This window comes from Indicator indicator, chromosome 23 (genome assembly GCF_027791375.1).
Source record: "Indicator indicator isolate 239-I01 chromosome 23, UM_Iind_1.1, whole genome shotgun sequence".
Classification (NCBI taxonomy): Eukaryota; Metazoa; Chordata; class Aves; order Piciformes; family Indicatoridae; genus Indicator; species Indicator indicator.
In genome coordinates, this window is record NC_072032.1 from 15594971 (window position 1) to 15608918 (window position 13948).

Below are 13948 nucleotides of genomic sequence, written 5' to 3' on the forward strand. Positions count from 1 at the left end.
GAGACAGAGATCGGTTTTAGGAGAGACTGAGTGGGAGGAAAATATTCCATAAGCAGTCTGGGGAAGAGAGAACAAAATTTGCCTCAGAGGTGAAGGCAGATTCACAGTAATGAGATAGTAGACTATGCCAGATAAGTAGGGAGATACTGAAAGATACAGAGCTTCAAACTCAGAGAAGCTGAGTTTATAGCAGCTAATCTCAAACCCTGCTGGCAACCCAATTTCTAGATTTGTGACCCTACTTCTGGTTGTATTTCTGGACTCATGAACCCACTCCTTGTTGCAGTACTAAGACCTGTGATTGTATTTCCATTAGATCCACTACATGCCCTGGCCCCTAGGATTCACCCACCTTCTTACTCTGATCATTTCCTCTACATCTAACAGAGAACTTGACCCCAACCTGAATTTTAGTATTGCACTTCGCCACTGTTTTGTTCAACACATCTAAGTACAAAATTATAGAAGAACCTCAGTTCTAACTAGAGGTAGATTTTTTCCAGACTAGGTTTAGGGGGTTTTACATTTGCACTGACACAGACTATGCAACTAAATGAGCTCAAATCAAGTACTCCTAGGAAAAATCACGCAGTTCTTAGATATCAAAGTGTATTTGGACAAAGATTTTTTTGTGCAAGTCAATAACGACCCTGATGCTAACAGTTGCCCACCTAACTTTATAAAATGCTGGATATTATATTAAAATGAAGGATGAACAGGCTTTGGTGTTGGGCCCCTATGTCATGTGGGATTAATTACTCACAAAGGAATTGTATCTTGTCAAAATGAATTTTTCCTGACTGAATCAATGTTTCCCAATGATATACTAGAAATGTGTTTAATAGTATTTACTACAGCATTTAGAAATTAAACTTCGAAGGGGTTGTGAAAATTAAACTATCTTTCCTGAAATTTGAGACTGTGCAGGAAGAGAAGAAGGATATGGCTGCTTTGGAAGCAAGACTGTATGTCTCTGAAACAGCCAAAGATAGAAGCTCACATATTCTTTGAGTTGTTCTTGTAATTGTTACTCATAAATTTAACTTCCCTCCCTGGCAGCATAATGGAACATCTATTGAGAAAACAAATTTACTGAAACACTTTGAAGTCTGCCAGACAAACTTGATTTTTTAATAGCAATACAAAATTACTGAATAGAGAGCAGAAGCTATACTGTCATGAGTCTAAGTTTCAGCATATATTGTTTTCTTTAGGCTATTTTAGCACTGAGCTTAAGGTGTTCTGGATCCAGTATGTTATGAAGACAGTTTCCACCTTACACTGTGGCTTCAGTAGAGGACTCCTAACTTTGATCCTCTAAATTGAGTCTTAATTAGAAGCCTCTGCTGGACTGTTGATTAGCCTTTTTTCTCCCATCTCCAATGTGTCAAAATTCAGGTCCCAAACTTAAATCAAATTGGAAATGAATTATCATGTTGACTGAAATGAAGGGTGGTGACAAACAATGAAGGGTAATGATAAACAATAACTTTGAAGGGAGGCATTTAGTGCAGTACACAAAGATTAGTATTACTTCTGATCTCATTTAATAGCTTCAATAATGAGCTAGAAGAGGGAGTAAACGGTACATTAATGAACTCTGCAGATCTATTAAGCTAGGAGGAGCTGAGCACAGTGCTGAAAATGGAGAAATAATACAAGGGGTCACGGGAAGATTAGAAACACAGGCAGAATATTGCAATGAGATTCAGTTTAGAAAACAGAAGAATAATATTTAGGTAAAAAAAATCAACAGATGGTAACAGCTAAAAATCTAGAAGGGATATAAAATTAAGAACACCAGGAAAACCAGGCAAGAATCTGTAGATGCAGCAGAGAAAAATAGTGAAATTTGGGCAAAAACTATTAAAGAATAAGCAAAGAAGTAATGACTCTACAACCATCAGCTCTCTTCTGCATTTAGTCTGGGCTCTGGAAAGACCCACCATCAGTCATATGGTTAGAGATTTTGCAGCTATGGAAATTTTTCCTGGAAGAAATCTAAAAGCAAGCCATCCATTTAACAAACAAAGTGTTGTCCTTCAGGAAGGGAGCAACATAAGAGTGAGCCACTGGCTAAAAGACCATAAAAGAGTATGAGACTGAAAAAGTAAAATATTCTCCCACTGCTTCTGGTAATTGCATCATGCAGCTTGAAATTTTTGATATTGCTGAGGAAACTGCAGATGTAATGCCAGCTGCTATGAGCTTTGCAATATCAGATATATGTGCACAATATCTCAGAGAGCTAAAGCTGGTTGTGAGCAAGATAATTCCTGCTGAGGAGCTTACACAAATTCATCTTGCTGGGAATAACTCTACACAGGCTATAACAGAGTGCCAAACTAGTGTTACATCACTCCCTGTACCAGAGACAGTTTTGGCAACTCTGCACAGCACAGCATTAGAATGCACAGTACGTATGTAAAGTGACATTCTGTATATTGGTCATCAGTCTTCAAAAGTCCTTGGTAGCTCTTGGCTCTTGAAAGCACTGTCCTTTATTGCTGAGTGCCTCCACACAGTATTTTCACATGGGCTTGGCCACTCAGGAGTTTGTCACTGTCACTCTGTTGTAACCCAGCACTGAGTGTGCAGAGAGCAGGGTGTTAACCCACAGCTTTACATTTGCACACTCCAGTAAAAAAAACCCCAAACAGGCAAAAAGCCCTCTCATGTAAACCCATGCTCTATTTATTTATATCTCAGCATGTCCTGCCATTTCACACCTCTGGATTGTTCATCTAGAAGGTGAACAAGCTTAAAAACAATGAGCCATCACACAAAGGTTAGAATGACACATATGAATGATTTCAAACTAAACTTGTTAAAATTCTTTCAATAGAAGGCAAAGAAATCTTACACATGAAAGATTGTTTCCCTACTTATGTCATAAATCTGTAGGCTATTTCACTATATTGCTGAATTTTTAAGTCACCTACATACAGTCTTCACTGCACATAACCAAGTGCTGCTTCAAAGCCAGTATGCCACATTGTTGTACAGTATGTAAACTGCAAAATCCCAGCACTTTATCCAAGGGTCACCTCACTCTGGAACTTCATTTCAGTGACTGTGGATCTACAGGTCAAAGTTGACTCTTTGAAAATAAGGGCCCAGTATCTGGCTGGTTTGATGCTTATGGATCTTCTGTCTTGTCAACAGCTGCTACATCACATCCACCCTTAGTGACCTCTCATATCACTTGGGTTTTGTTCCTGGAAGATTATGTAAATGGTGCCCATATTATTCTCCTACTCTAACACTAAACAGCTTATCTATTTCCTATCACTACACTGATTTTTTTACTTGCTTCTGAGCACACATGCCATCAACAAGAAGAAGAAAAAGCATGGCAGAGTTGGCATAGATGTTGGCCCCCACTCTATGCACAGATCCATCCACAGCCCCTGCTGCTGCCACTGCACTCCTGCAGCAGAGGTGTGTGCTCCTGTCCCATCACACAGTGGGGAAATTGTTGCTGACAAGTCTGAACACTTAGAGGGACAGAGAAACTTTATCCTCACAGTCCATCAGCCTTCCACTGATACCAGTGGAAATCAGTAGTCAGAGCCAACCAAATGTGACAGAAAAGTAGTACTTGTGAGAATACATGGCTGGACAAATGTATAGGCTGATACTGGTGTTGCAGCTGCTGGGAAGCCTGAAAAGTAGCTGCCACTGTAATATTACGTACCAGAGACTCAGGTGCTCAGAGGAGACATTGCAGATGCTGATATTATGGAAAATCTTGAAAGATTTTTTGAAATCACACACACAAAAAAAGGCAAAACCCCACCCCCCCTCAGATAAACCTGGCTTTAAAACTGAATAATCATAGAAGCACTTTTTATTTTCTTTTTTTTTCTTTCAAATATTTTATTATTATTTAACATGTACATAGAACAAACTAGAAAAAATTTTGCTCAGACCAATTTTATGCTGGGGATATATTGACTAAACCAAATTATTTCAATATTTATGATATGTATTACGTCTTGTAAAATCCCACATTTTGCTTTCAGAATTGGCTAGAAATACTGTGACTAGTTTTTATAGCAGTGAAACTATATCTTTCATTTTCTTTTCTTACTGAACTGCTGTTTCTAATGTCACTGACTATGACTAATGACATTGACTGTGACTTTAGCAAACATGCTTGAAAAGCTTCTTCCACCAGTCAGGATTAAGAAATCCCATTATATTAGTGCATTTACATAAAATACACTTCCCTCTATCAGCAATATGGAACTATCTACTATTGAGCAGCAGCACGCTAGGAGAGACAGGAGTTGATACTACTTTTTGGAAGATTTGTGCTACACCATTATGATGTAAATATTTTTCTCCTACTGCAAGAAATACTATGCCTTGTACTCTTTGCTTTTATCCTACAAAATATTAGTGAACGCTACTGCTTACACCTGGAAAGGGAGATAAGTACTACAGCAGCACTTTAATTCAACAAAATAATCCAAATACCTATTTGGAATTCAGTAAATATAGGTTATTTTTCAAAGAACTTGTGCTTTATATATGCGTATACATATATATATTTGCTCTTCCAAACCGTATTACAGATGTGCAGTGATGTCTCAGGATTAGAGAATATCACAAAACATGTACCTGACCCTGAAGCTAAATTAATAGAATCAAAAGAAAAAAAAATCAATGCAACTGTTTAACATAGCTCTCTATTGCTTGATTTAAACACATTAAAAAAAAAATTAAAAGATTAAAGGATCTGGTAGTTATAATGGTGCAGCACTGACCCTTTTATCATCACAGAGCTTGGATATTTAACAAAGAAGTCACATGTATGGATCCAGTATCTCACTCGGTTTAAGCTCTTTAGATCTTTCCTCGTGTTTTAGCTTGGCACAGAGAAAACGGAGCAGTCACACACTTTAGATTAAATCATAGACATTTTCCCCCTTCTGATGAAATACTAAAGAATCTTATAACCAAACAACCAAAAAAAGAAAGGAAGTTATGGGCAAGCAAGTCTATTTTCAGACCCAGCTCCTTTGTATCTCTCTCCCTTAATGGCCTCTTTCAAACTAAACTGGTGAATAGACCTAGTAATGGTTATTGTATTAGAGGGGTTGGGGCTGAATGATGCTGATTGATCAATAGCCAGCAGGAGGCAATAGTTAAAGCTGTGAGGATGTGAAGCTTGGGTGAACGCACACACCAAGCTCTTAGAAATGGTTCTGGTTCCTTACATTTCCATGGAAGCCTGTAGAAAAATAGAGGGTGTTTATGTAATTAAAAGACTACATCATGGTCTCTGTTAGAGACTGGGGGTGGGGATGGGACAGAAAGCCAACTTGTTATTTTTGAGCCTTTGAAACACAGATTCTTGTAAATTACCATTGTTTTAGCAGAACACATAGAGTAGTTTATTAAATGGATTTAAAAACTGTTCACTGGTGGTGCTGCTGTCCACACCAGTTCCCTCTCAGTAGGAGCCAAGGCAAGATATAGCAATAGAAAGCTGTTACCTTTTATGAGGACTATTACTATGGCTTGTCAGTGGGTTCAGCTATTTGCTTCCTTTGCAAAGACCAAATAACTGTATGCTGAGTTCCATATAAGTTCTGCAGCAGAATGTGCTCTACTGATTACCAATTATTTTTATAACTCTGCTTCTGGCCTGCATTCCTGATCCTAGCATCTGGGTTTTTTAAAAAACAACCTTTGGCACCAGTCGGAAAACGGCAGGGAAAGTTTTATTTGGCCTCTGAACTCTAGCACAAGGCCTGCTCAATCTCAGTTAGAGCAGCTCAGTCTGGTTAATGCAAAGAAGCTGAGAGGAGCCTAAACATTCTCAAGGTGGACTGAATGTTTGGCAGATCACACAACCAAACTCTTAACGAGTTCTTCACCAAGCATATGTAAAGTGTATTTCTTCCAAGCCTCAGCAGCACTGAACATATAAAGGCCTCTCCTTTTGCTGGCAGTCAGGAACTATTGATTAAAAGTGTATCAAAAATCTACATTATGACAAAATATCTTGATGCTAACAGATCTATGAGGTTTGAACAGTAAAAAAAAAAGAAATTTAAAAAGTAATTATCTCTGCTTTTTAAACCCCATCTCTCCATATTTGTGGTTTTCTTCCTTTTAAACATACTAGTGTGGAATTCTTTGGAATACAGAGAAAAAAATGCAAATTCTATCACACTTGCAACAAGTAGAATACAAAAAGATTCCCATTTTGGACTCTATAGGGACACAGCCTCTGCCAACAAAAGCAACGCAAGCTTTCCATTAAAGTCATTGGAAGTTGGATCAGGTTTTAGCTTTCACCAAAATATACCATTTAATCAACTTGTATAAAAGGAGAAGAAAATATAACACAGAAATGGTATCCAATTTTTTTTTCCCCCAACAAAATATCTCTTTTCATATAATGTAACTGATATTTTAAAAGCTGTTTTCTCCATCTCCTTTCAGCATGGCTGAACTCCCAGTATGCCACTGGGATGTTAAATGGGAATTGCAAAGGGATTGGGATTTTTTTTCCACTTTCCCCATCAAGATTAGCCAACTCCTCATTAACATACTCTACATTTAAGATTTCTAAGGATTTTCTAAGGACTGCAGGTTCTGTATTTCTCTTCCAATTACAGCACAGAGTCTTGGATTGATGCCTAGAAGAGCCCCAAGATGTGTATCTCTCAGTGTGCTCTGTCATGTGCTATTGGTTATAAAACTTGCAATTGTTATACAGCTGGATTAGTGCCTTATGCATACCTTTGCCATTCAAGGAGAAGGTTTAAAGAAAACAAAACCTTTGTTCTCCTAGGAAAGTTCAATGAGAATGTCAGTAGGACAAAGCAAGCTGGGAGTATTTTCTGAAGAGATTTTGTGATTAGCAGAACTTCTGGTTTTGGCAATATCCTGGTTATTTGCATAAAATACTTTCTGGCCATTAATTCCTCTAAGCACTGGTTTATTCTCTCCCCTATTAAAAAGAAATAAATAGCTGATATCAATTTCTTAAACTATTTTTTTTCCTACTGGAATTTGCTGACTTTTAAAATGAGAAGAGTTCACAGACGGAACAATGAAACCAGAACACAAGTAAGAAATAACACAGTCAATAGCCAAACTGATAGCAATTGCTTCCTGCCACAATACAGTAAGCATTCCACTGCAAAAAAAAAAAAAAAAAAAAAAAAAAAAAAAAAAAAAAAAATTCAGATCTTTCTCTGTCCCTGAAAAGAGACTATACAGGAGAACACAGTTCCTAGGAAAAACGGAAATGATTTCTCACGAGCCAATCAAAAGACAAGTATTGGCTTCAGGAAAACATTTAGATCTTTCATCAGGAAAATGTTCTTTTTAGGGAACAATACCTAATTCTCACATCCAGTTCAGAATTATCTGGCACTGAAGAGTTAAGAAAACATTCAGACAGAAGCTTTGCTTTACAATACACAATTGTAACAATAGAAAGCTAGAAGTTTTTCCTCACCTTTAATTGTCTTTTATATGTATGTACATACTGAAAGTAAGTTTACAGTGGTGCTTTGTCCTGGAAATCATGTCTGTAAAAATGCTCAAAAGAATATGAAACTTCATATATTCCTTCATAAATTGACACTAGCAGACTTTTATAACACAAACATTAAAATATCAGAAAGAAGATCTGAGACTCAAAATCACATATCCCAGCTCTGCCCTTCTGAATATTTTGTGTGCAGTAACCTGCATGTACTGCTGAGTGGATGCTGGAATGTATCTGTTCATCCATAACTTCACAATAGAAAGTTTCCTGTATGAAATTTACATTGTATTTTAAAAGTTTAAAACTTGAATGATTGCCTATTAAAGTCAATACTGCCGAATCTCTGCTCCTGAGGAGAAGGAAATCTAAGAGGCCTGTGTTCAATATATAACCAATTCAAACACAAACACTGTAATGACATCAGAGATTACTTTTTTATCATTCAAATTTCTCCTGTGATTCTGTAAGGGAAAGAGGTAATTTTATAAAAGACATAATTATAACTGCTTTTGAAGCAAGTTGTGATCACAATCTTCTAAGAGGTTGGATAAGTATTTGACTGTAGGAGTAGAATTTTAACAGATGTGGCAAATCTATCTGCAAACAATAGCTTTTTCATTGGACATCATCAAAAGACTTTTGCTTTTCCATTGTGGTTTATCTCCATCATTGCTCACCTAGCACTTCAAAAATGATCATCTCAACAATCATTAAAACTTGAATACAAGCTCTTCTCAAACCATGCTTGTATATGTATTTATTGTGTTGATATTCATCACTATGACATATGAAGGAAAGCTTTTTGGAAGTTGCAAATAGCCAAAAAAATTTGTTTGGCTATTTGAGTCTAATTCAGGGAATGCTATTATCCCACTAACAGCATCTGATACCTGTAACCTCCTATGAATTCACTGTGTGCTCACCTCTTCAGACACTGTTTCTTTGTGATTCTTTGACCATTGTGGACTCTCTTCAGGTGCTAGTTTCCCATGCAAGTCACTTCATGATTTAGTGAGGCAAATCTTTGTGTGCAGGGGGAACCTCAGCAAGAGGAGAGGAAATAATTCAAGTTTTCAACCATTGGCAATCTTGTAATTTCATTCGTTTTAGTCTTGTTTCTTTCCATAGACAGCTCATACCATTGAACAGAAACACAGCTTAGATAATCTGCAGAACTCTACCAAACAGAGATAGACCAGCAATAAAGCACTGAAAACAACAGGTCTGTACAAGTGTTTTCTGAGATAAATTTGGAAACCTTCAAATATGAGTGTTGCTTAAAGCTGTGTAAGAACAAAATCTACACTTCCTGTAGGAAAAAGCAAACTGTTACATGATTTAAGATCACAAAACTGGAAGAAATGTGGAGGTTTTAATAGAAATTAATATACAATCCAGGATAAAATTGACCTTTGATCAATGATCATATCTGAGAAATTTCAACTATGAAATTGAAAGTTTGAAAAAGTCCTAAATAATTGAAAAGGATGGAAAGAAAACATTAAGAAAATGTCACTGTCATTTCCATCTGGAATACAATTGCTACTACTTTTACAATGCAGTACAGACATGTGATGGTTTGAAACTGTCTTTTTAATTTTTCCTTGCAAAGTTCAGAACAGAGAAAGTGAAAGAATGTAAATAAGTCACTATTGGGTGTAAGAAAGCAAAATAACGATTGTTCTAAACACTTCCATTGGATAGATAGAAATGTTTAAGAACTATTACCCAAAACAAAGTAGGCATTCGGCACATTCTGCGTTCGGCAGTGGGGGCAGTTGCTGGGCTGTCTGGCTGCTGTTTCTTCTTCTCTTCTGGCTGAAGATAACACACTGACCTTGGCAGCTAAGTTAACAACTTTCTGCTTAACTAACTCTGCTTCTCTGTCCAGGGGGGTCTGGGGGGGAAGCTCCTGGGAGAGGGAGGCCCCTTTGGGAGGGTCCCCTTGGGGGGAAGCAAAGGGAGATCGGTTGTGCTTTTTCTGTTGATTGTATATATTTGTGAATGTTGTGAATTTTGTATATTTGTACATATTCATTGCATTTCATTGTAGATTTTAGACTCTGCTTGTAAATACAGCTTTTCATTTGCTTCCAGACTGGGCTAGCCTGGTTATTGTTGGTGGGGGGGGAATTTCAGCTCACACCGACACACTTTTTATTTTTGGCGCTCCAACTCGGGGCTCGATTGCTTGTTTGATTTATTTCTGCTCAGATTAGGAAGCAAAATGAAGCTGTTTTGGATTTTGAGTAATTTTATTTCCTCTGTTATCAGTGTGATTGTTTACAGATGGGCTGTTTCCTGCATGATAGACAAGATTGTGAGATATGTGGCATATAAGTCATTTCTTTGGGTTAAGAACAAGTTACTGAATCTTGGTGAATTCTGTTATGGTCTTATTGGGCTAAGAAGCTATGGTAACTCAACTATGGATCTGCTAGCAGACACATATGAGTTTGTTACTCCTCTTACAACTACAGAGGGTCTTTGGAACCAGTGGTACCTTAGATATCTTGTACTAGCCTTAATCTTAATTTTGTTGCTTCTTGGAATAATCATATGGCTACTGATAGCACTGTATCAAGAAAGACATAAGGCTACTTGCTCTTCCAACTCTGCTGTGAATGTGAAAACCAAGCCAGTAAATTTGGTGGCCACTGTAACCAGAAAGCGTAAAGGAGCTGCAGCAGGAGATGCAGATGCTGCAGGAGATGGTGCAGATGGAGATGAGGGTCCTTCTACTCAGGGTCCCTCTCTTAAGAAAGATCCTTCTGATGAGGAAGAGAGGGTTAGCCTTAAAACTCTGGTAGACCTCTTGAGACCCCACATGGATGATGGAGATGTAGGTCAGGATGTAGACCCTGGTAGATTAGCAACTGCTGGTAGTGCCTCTGAACTCAAAGAAATTCAACGGAGGATTAAAATAGGATTATGGGGACAGCGACCTCAGGATGATGATGATGATGATGATGAGGATGACATACAGTCAGCTAATGCACCCAGACAGGAAATTAGACATGTGAGGAAGGATTACATCAGAGGAGATAATGAGCCAGTCCTGTCTTGGCTAGCCAGGTGTTTTGATATGGGAGCCCCAGCATTGGTGGTAGGCGACAAGTCGGCCTCTCAGTTGGGGATGCTCTCAAAGGATACAGGCATAGACAGGCATCTAGGCAAGTGCATTGGTAAAGTTTCTCTGTGGGCACGCCTCCTACTGGCAGTCTCGCTGAGGTACCCCAGCAGAGATGATTTACCATGGAACCCTAAGCCTTGGACCACAATAGCTGAGGGAATCAAGCGTCTGAGAGAGTTTGCTGTGAGAGAAGTAATGTATGGAGATCATAAGACCCTGAATCCTGATGAAATTCCTGTTGGAACAGGCCTTGCCAAAAAGCTCATTAAGCTTGCTCCTCCTAATTATGCTACTATTCTGGCAAGCAGGATTGTGGCAAGAAATTATGGTGGAGCACCTCCTACTGTTGGCCATTTCACTGACCAAATGAGGCAATTGGAGGATAGTCTTGCACGTACTTCTTTGGTTTCAGCCATTGAAACTTTGTCTGGAGAAATGAAGAATTGCATGAAAGAGCTGAAGGAGGAACTTAAAACCTCCATATCCAACTTGATGAAGGGGGATGATTCTAATTCCTCTTCCTCCAGATGGATACAAGTTTCAGCTGTTAGGAACAGACGTGCTCCAAGAAGGCCATTCCAGAATAGGTCAAACCAAAACAGACAGCAGAGGCAATCACGTGGCAGTATCTGGATAACTCTGCGTGATCAGTTTGGTGAGAACATGAACAGATGGGATGGTCAACCAACTTCTGATCTTTTCAAGAGGTTACGGGAGCTGCAGAGGGGCAGATCCCGAGGTAGCAATACCAGGAGGGTAGCTGTCGCTTCCTCAGTTTCCCAGAACAACTCTGATAGCTCCAACAGTGATCCTAATTCTGGTGCTGGACATTGTGCCGGCTGTACATGTGGAGGTAATCCCCACCATTAGGGGTGCCCTGCCTTCCGCCAGGGGGAGGTAAGGGAGAATGGAGATAACAGAATCTATTGGGATGTGTACATCCAGTGGCCTGGCACTTCAAAATTTCAGAAGTACAGGGCCTTGGTTGACACAGGAGCTCAGTGCACCATAATACCATCAAATTATCAAGGGGGAGAATCTATAACTATTCAGGGAGTCACTGGTGGATCTCAAGAGTTGTTTAAGATAGAGGTTGATATAAGTTTAACTGGGAAGCAGTGGAAGAAACATACTATTGTAACAGGTCCTAATGCACCTTGTATTTTGGGAATTGACTTTCTGAGAGAAGGGCGTTTTAAAGACCCTAAGGGTTACAAATGGGCTTTTGGAATAGCAACTGTAGAAATTGATGGAGGAAAATTGAAGTTGTCTATCAGACCTGAGCTTTCAGATGAATCTGCAGTTGTGGGACAACATGAGATAGAGGATGTAAAGCTGCCGGTTGCTTCTCAAACTGTGCATCACAGACAATACAGAACCAACCGTGACTCTTTGGTGCCCATTCAAAACTTGATTCGTCAGTTGGAGAGTCAGAAGGTCATCAGCAAAACTCATTCACCTTTCAACAGTCCAATCTGGCCTGTGAGAAAGCAGAATGGAGAGTGGCGTCTGACAGTTGATTTCCGTGCCTTGAATGAAGTAACTCCACCCATGAGTGCAGCTGTACCAGACATGATGGAACTCCAATATGAGCTGGAATCCAAGCAGGCCAAATGGTATGCTACCATAGACATTGCTAATGCTTTCTTCTCTATTCCCATAGCAGAGGAATGCAGGCCTCAGTTTGCTTTCACCTGGAGAGGCATTCAGTACACATTCAATCGTTTGCCCCAGGGGTGGATTCACAGTTCAACCATCTGCCATGCAGTGATCCATGATGCTTTGGAGAAAGGTGGAGCTCCAGAACACATTCAGTTCATCGATGACATCATCGTCTGGGGTGAGACTGCTGAAGAAGTCTTCGAGAAAGGTAACAAAATCATTGACATTCTCTTGCAAGCTGGTTTCGCTATCAAGCGAGACAAGGTGAAAGGACCTGCCAGAGAAATCCAGTTTCTGGGAGTGCGGTGGCAAGATGGTCGCCGTCACATCCCAATGGATGTGATAAACAGAGTCTCCACCATGGCAAATCCCATCAACAAGAAAGAAACTCTGCGTTTCTTAGGCATAGTGGGATTTTGGAGACTGCACATTCCTGGATACAGTCAGATTGTGAAACCTCTCTATGATGTGACTCGAAAGAGAAACAGTTTCCAATGGGGTCCTGAGCAACAAGCAGCCTTTGACCAGATCAAGCGAGAGGTAGTCCAAGCGATGGGTCTGGGACCTGTCCGAACTGGTCCAGACATTAAGAACATTCTGTACACGGCCGCGAGTGACAATGGTCCAACCTGGTGCTTATGGCAAAGAGCTCCAGGGGAGACACGAGGACGTCCTCTTGGTTTCTGGGGTCGTGGCTACAGAGGCTCAGAGGCAAACTACACTCCAACAGAGAAAGAGATTTTAGCTGCTTATGAAGGAGTGAAAGCTGCTTCTGAAGTGATCGGAACTGAGTCACAACTTCTTCTAGCTCCTAGATTGCCAGTTCTGAATTGGATGTTCAAAGGCAAAGGTTCTTCACCACATCATGCAACAGATGCTACCTGGTCTAAGTGGATGGCTCTGATAACACAGAGAGCTCGAATGGGAAATCTCGAAAGGCCTGGTTTGGTGGAGGTGATCACAAACTGGCCAGAAGGCACAAGCTGTGCTAAACCTCCAGAGGAGAGAGTAGCTCGTGCTGAGGAAGCTCCTCCTTACAGTGATCTGTCTGATGATGAAAAGAGATATGCTTTGTTCACAGACGGTTCCTGTCGTCTTGTTGGGAACAAGCGGAGATGGAAATCTGCAGTGTGGAGCCCAACGCGCAGAGTTGCAGAAGCGAGAGATGGAGAAGGAGAATCCAGTCAATTCGCAGAGGTAAAAGCTGTCCAGCTAGCTCTTAACATAGCTGAACGTGAGAGATGGCCAAAGCTTTATCTCTACACCGACTCGTGGATGGTAGCCAATGCCTTGTGGGGTTGGCTGAAAGACTGGAAGAAGAATGGCTGGCAGAGGAAAGGAAAGCCAATCTGGGCTGCAGATCTGTGGCAAGACATTGCTGCTCGCATTGAGAGAATCCCAGTGAAAGTGAGACACATCGATGCTCACATTCCTAAGAGCAAAGCTACTGAGGAACAACAACACAACCATCAGGCAGATCTAGCTGCAAGAGTTTCCCAGGTGGACACAAACTCTGATCCTGATCCTGATCTTGACTGGAAACACCGAGGTGAGCTGTTCTTAGCTCGGTGGGCCCATGACTCGTCAGGACATCAAGGCAGAGATGCAACCTACCGATGGGCTCGTGACAGATCCAT